Below are 5891 nucleotides of genomic sequence, written 5' to 3'. Positions count from 1 at the left end.
GATTAATTTTTTTTAGGTTTTTGCAAGGCAAATGGGGTTAAGTGGCTTGCCCAAGGCCACACAGCTAGGTAATTATTAAGTGTCTGAGACCGGATTTGAACCCAGGTACTCCTGATTCCAGGGCTGGTGCTTTATCCACTGTGCCACCTAGCCGCCCCCTCAGATTAATATTAAAACAATGCTTTCATTATATCATTTACCTGCTCAAAAACTTTTAGTGATTTCTTATTCCTTACAGAGCAAATCTAAAATCTAAAATTCTAAACCTGTCAAAGAAGATCCTAACCTAAACCTATATCTTATTGCTTACTAATTAGCTACATACATCCTTAGCGCCAGTCAGATTAGTCGATTCATTGTTTCCCTATACATCTTTATTTTTATTTTTGCTAATATATTTTGTGTTTCTGGATTTCTCTTTATTCCCATATGAATCTTTTTTAATCCTTCATGACCCTTTTCACATTTACCTTTTTATTTGTTTCTTTTTGCAACATCTTTTAATTTATGTTTTTAAAATTATATTTAGTATGCTTTTTCCCCAGTTACATGGACAACCAACTTTTAAAATTGCTTTTGAATTCCAAATTTTCTCCCTTCCTATTTTCACAATCCCCCTCTTTTGAGAAGACAAGTAATTCAATATAGGTTATATGTGGGATCATGCAAAACATATTTCCATGTGTACTCATAGAAAACATTTCCATATTAATCATCTGAAGGAAAATATGGCCAAAAAAATTCAAGAAAAATAAAGTTAAAAATGCTTTAATTTGTATTCAGACCTGATAAACCTTCAGAGTTGTCTTGGATTATTGTATTGAACAGAATAGCTAAATCATTCATGGCTGATCCTTTTACAATATTGTTGTGGCTTTGAACCATTTCATTTTGTATCTGTTCATGTTAGTCTTTTCAGGTTTTTCTTAGAGTATCCTGCTCATCCTTTCTTATAGCACAATAATGGTCCATCATAATCACAAAAAATAATTTGTTCAGCTATGCCCCATTTGATGGGCATCCCCTCAATTTCTAATTCTCTGCTACCAGAAAAGAACTGTTACAGATATTTTTGTACATAGAGGTCCTTTCCTTTTTGTTTTTTTATCTCTTTTGTAATACAGACCCAAAACTAGTGGCATTGTTAGGACAAAGAGGATACATAGTTTTATAGACCTTTGGAAATAGTTCCAAATTGTCTTAGCAAATGGTTGACTCAATTCACAACTCCAGGAGCAACTAGGAGGTGCAGTGGATTAGAGCGCCAACCCTGGAGTCAGGAGGACCTGAGTTCAAATGTGACTTGGATACTTAATAATTACCTAGCTATGTGACCTTGGGTAAATCACTTAACCACATTGCCTTAAATAAATAAAATTTTTAAAAATTCACAATTCCTTAATTTCTCATTTTTCCCACATCCCCTCCAATATTTGTCATTTTCCTTTTCTGACCTATTAGCCAATCTGATAGGAGATAGCACCTGAGAATTGTTTTAATTTTCATTTCTCCAATCAGTAGTGATTTATAGTATTTTTAATGGCTATAGATGACTTTGATTTCTTCATCTGAAAACTATTCATATCTTTTGATCATTTATCATTTGGAAAATGGTTCTTATTTTTATAAATTTGACTCAGTTCTCTATATAGTTGAGAATTGAGATCTTTATCAGAGAAATTTGCTTCAAAATTTTTTTTACAGTTACTATTGCTAATTGCATACCCCTCCTCTGTTTATTCTATTCTCTATCTTTTCACCCTGTCCCTTCTCAAAAGTATTTTGCTTTTGACTACCACCTCCTGCAATCTGCCCTTCCTTCTTTCACTCTCTTCCCCTCCCACCCCCTTTTCTTATCCCTGTCACTTTTAACTTTTATTTAGGGTAAAATAGATTTCTATACCCAATTGAGGGATTCTGTTTAATCCCTCTTTGAACCAATTCTGATTGGAATAAAGTTAAAGACTCTCCTTCAGCTCCTACCTCTTTCCCTCCATTGTAAAATCTTTTTCTTGCCTATTTTATGTGAAGTAATGCTACCCTTTCTGTCTTAGCCTTTCCTTTTCTATCAGTGCATTTCTCTTTCTCACCCTTTAATTTTATTTTTTAAGATATCACTCTATCATATTCAACTCAGACCTATGTCCTTTGTCTACATATACTCTTTCTAACTGCCCTAATAATAAGAAATTTTATGAACTACAAGTATTGTCTTCCTATGTAGGAATGTAAATAATTTGACCTTTTTAAGGGCCTTATAATTTCCCTTTCCTGTTTACTTTCTATGCTTTCTTTGTTTTTCTTGAATCTTGTATTTGAAAGTCATATTTTCTATTAAACTCTTATCTTCTCATCAGGAATACTTGAAATTCCTCAGTTATATTAAATGTCCATTTGTTTCTTGATTTCTCATAGCTTCATTACTTTACATTTGCTCAATTCTAATTTTTAAGGAATTATTTTCTTCATGAGCTTTTTTCTTTTTTTTAATTTGGTTAATTCTATTTTTCAAGGAATTCTTCTTTTCAGTGAATTTTTGCAGCATTTTTTCCAATTCTACTTTTCAAGATATTCTTTCTCTTATTGAATGTTTGTATCTCTTTTACTATTTGATATATTTTTTAAGATGGTATTTTCTTCAGTATTTTTCTGTGTGTGTGTGTGTGTGTGTGTGTGTGTGTGTGTGTGTGTGTTCAATGTGCCCTTTACCAAACTGACTCATTTTCCATTATTTTCTTGCATCACTCTCATTTCTTTTCTTATTTTTTTCCTCTACCTCTCTTCATTTTCGGAATCCTCTTTTGAGCTCCTCCATGACCTATGACCAATGAATAGTTTTCTTTGAGGCTTGGGGTGTAGGAATTTTGACTTTGTTGTCTTCTTATGAGTCTCTGTGTGTGTGTGTGTGTGTGTGTGTGTGTGTGTGTGTGTGTATATTTTGAACTTGTAACTTTCTATAGTCAAGATTTTTTTTCTGTTTGCTCATTTTCCCCACCTATTTTTTGTAGTTTTTTGCTAAAATGGGGCTCTGCTTCTTGGTTGGAGAACACACTGTTCCAAGCTTCAGGGGTTTTATGCAGTTGTTTTCAGAGACATGACTATGGACCTAAATTTTCCATTTTTCCAAGATGATATGATCTAAAGAGAGATGTGTTTACCACTCTCCTGGCTTGTGCTCTGGAGTGGGAGTGACCACAAGCACTCTTTTCTCTCCCTTCACTGAGGACCTAAGCTCTGGTGTGCCAGTGCTCCTCCTCGCCCTGGAACTGCTACCCAGGACAATGATGTGGAGTCATGTGTGGCAAAGCCACAGGGTCCTGCCCCCTGTGGAAGCAAAGAGACTCTGTAATCTCCTTTTGATTTGACCCCTTTGAGAGCTCAGAAAGCAGCTGCTGCTGCTGCCTCTGATCAGTGGCTTCCAATACCTGCTCCTGGATTGCTGGCTCTGGGCCTTGGTGTGGACTGCACTGCCCTGTGTTCCACTCCCACCAGCTGCAACAGACTTTTTGTTCTGACCTTCTAAGTTGTCTTTGTCTGTAAGATGATTTCATCCCTTCCTTTTATGGGTTCTATTGCTCCAGGAATTTTTTTCTGGCATTAAGGTGTTGGGAGGGGATTTGGGGAGAGTTCAGGTGAGTCCTTGCCTTTTTTGACAGCTCAACTCCCCCCATTATCTCTTCTATTAAGTCTTTCTTGTCCTGGACAATGCACAATGACCCTGAGCTCCTGAATGTCTTTATCAGGCTATGTACTTTAACTTGTGCTCCCTTTGAGAGCAGCAATTATATCTTTCTTATATCCTTATATTCCAGTTGAGGTTCAGTAAGTACTTATTGTTTCTAGAACTGTTCCCTACTTTAATTTATCCTTCTTTGAGCAGAAATGCTTTTAATAATTAATATTCTATAGAGCTTTTTTTTTTTTTTTTAGGGTTTTGCAAGGCAAACAGGGTTAAGTGGCTTGCCCAAGGCCACACGGCTAGGTAATTATTAAGTGTCTGAGACTGGATTTGAACCCAGGTACTCCTGACTCCAGGGCCAGTGCTTTATCCACTACGCCACCTAGCCGCCCCTATCTATAGAGCTTTAAAATTGCAAAGTATTTTACAAATATCATCTCATATAATCCCCACTAGTCTTGGAAATTAGATGCTATTCTCGCAGTTTTATAATTGAGAAAATTAAAACAAATGCAAATTAAGTGTCTTATATGCCACCAGTAAGTTTAGAAGGCAGGATTTCAACTCAGATCTTCTTGACTTCAAGTCCAGTATTCTTACTCCTTGTGCCTCCTAACTTCTTTAAAGAAGAAAGCTCTATCTACAATGTAGATAGGAAGAATTTGTAACCTTGTCTCACTGCAATAATACACCATCATTTGTCTATTGAAGACAAAAAAAGTAATATCTTTCTATTCTTATCAATTTTTTTTTTTGGCTAAAATAACCTTAGCAAAAAAGTTTGCCAATAATTTAGCAATTTAGCTTCTGTATTTTGCTTCTGCCTTTAAAGGGCTATTAGCAGATGCCAAATGAGAAGTTGTATATTTTCACTATTGGTTTGAGCCATCAATGACCCTTCTCTGGGATTTGTGGAGTTTCATTGTTTGAAAGGATATATGTCAGAAGAAATGACTTTGCATTTTAGAAATTAGGATGTGTCTGCTTGGTGGAAGAAATTTTGCAATTATCTGAATAAACTCTTTCATGGAAATATGCTTTTGCTATTTAGGCTGGATGGCAGGAGAAAAAAAACCCCTAAACTTGTATAATATGAGCAGATTGTTTTCTCACTAATCTAAAACACAATTCAAGATAGAATGTTATGTGGTAGACTTAGGAGCTATTTTTTTTAAAATTATGTTTTTACCTAATTTGCTTACACATAACTTCTCTACCTAATTGTCAAACCACATACGTCATTATCAGTTTTCAGTATGTTCAGTAAGAAATCTATCTTTAATTGCTTTAACAAGCACACTTCCCTGACAATTTGAGAATGCAATTCAGGAAGTATCAACCCTGGAATATAGGGCTCAAGTCTTCATTTTAGTGCCATATTCTCTAAGAATATTAGTAAATATAATTTCAATAATTGAAAATTGAATTTAGAATTAAATTAAAATGGTTGAAAAATTTAAAAAAAAATAAACAAATGCCTGGCTTGTGAAATCCTCAAGCCTCTAAAATAATTTGATTTTTACCCTTGGAGCCTTAGGTATGGGTGGACAGTGTATGGTAACAGATGACATATGAGAAGCTACCTGATGAAATCTAGGACAATTTATTTTTATTTAAACAATTATTTGACTGTTTCCATACTTGTATACCACAGCTATTTTAGTGCCTTTTGGGAATGCATACTGAAGTGGAAAGGGGACTGGATTTTTAATCAGCAGATCTGAGTTTCTATCCTTGCCTTGCTTCCTAACTATATGATCTTATACAAATCATTTAGTTATATCTGAACTACATTTTTCTTTTCTTTAAAATAGGACCATGATTTATGATAATTCCTTCATAGAGCTGTCAGGATCAATGAGAAAATATGAGGTATTTGTAACTATAAAGTCCTATAAGTACTAGAAGTAACTAATGCTGCCTCATGTATTTGATCAGATGTGAGAAATAATTTGAACCATTCCTTCCTCTTCTGTGGGTATTCTCATCCTTTCTTTGGGGGCCTCTTGCAAAATCAGAATGCAGTCTTCTATTTGTTCTCAATTTGTACTAGCTATTATTACTATCATTTCCTACTTCTGATATTGCTGTGTTTACTTTATACTAAGGTTGGAATAGCCTGCATTTGCTAAATTAGACTCAGAATCACAGTCAGATTAGAGGACAGTGGAAGCAGCATCTCTCAAACCATTTATCTTTACATGGTCATATA

The 5891-nt window shown here is 34.8% G+C and overlaps 1 protein-coding gene across 7 annotated transcripts in view; it reads left to right on the top strand.

Moving 5' to 3' along the window:
• Positions 1–5891, top strand: part of SNX29 (sorting nexin 29) — a 718720-nt gene that overhangs the window by 370120 nt on the left and 342709 nt on the right. The gene's annotated exons all lie outside the window — the stretch shown is intronic.

This window comes from Macrotis lagotis, chromosome 8, assembly GCF_037893015.1.
Source record: "Macrotis lagotis isolate mMagLag1 chromosome 8, bilby.v1.9.chrom.fasta, whole genome shotgun sequence".
NCBI lineage: Eukaryota > Metazoa > Chordata > Mammalia > Peramelemorphia > Peramelidae > Macrotis > Macrotis lagotis.
Note: the sequence above shows the minus strand (reverse complement) of the source record. Positions and strands in the feature narration are given on the sequence as shown.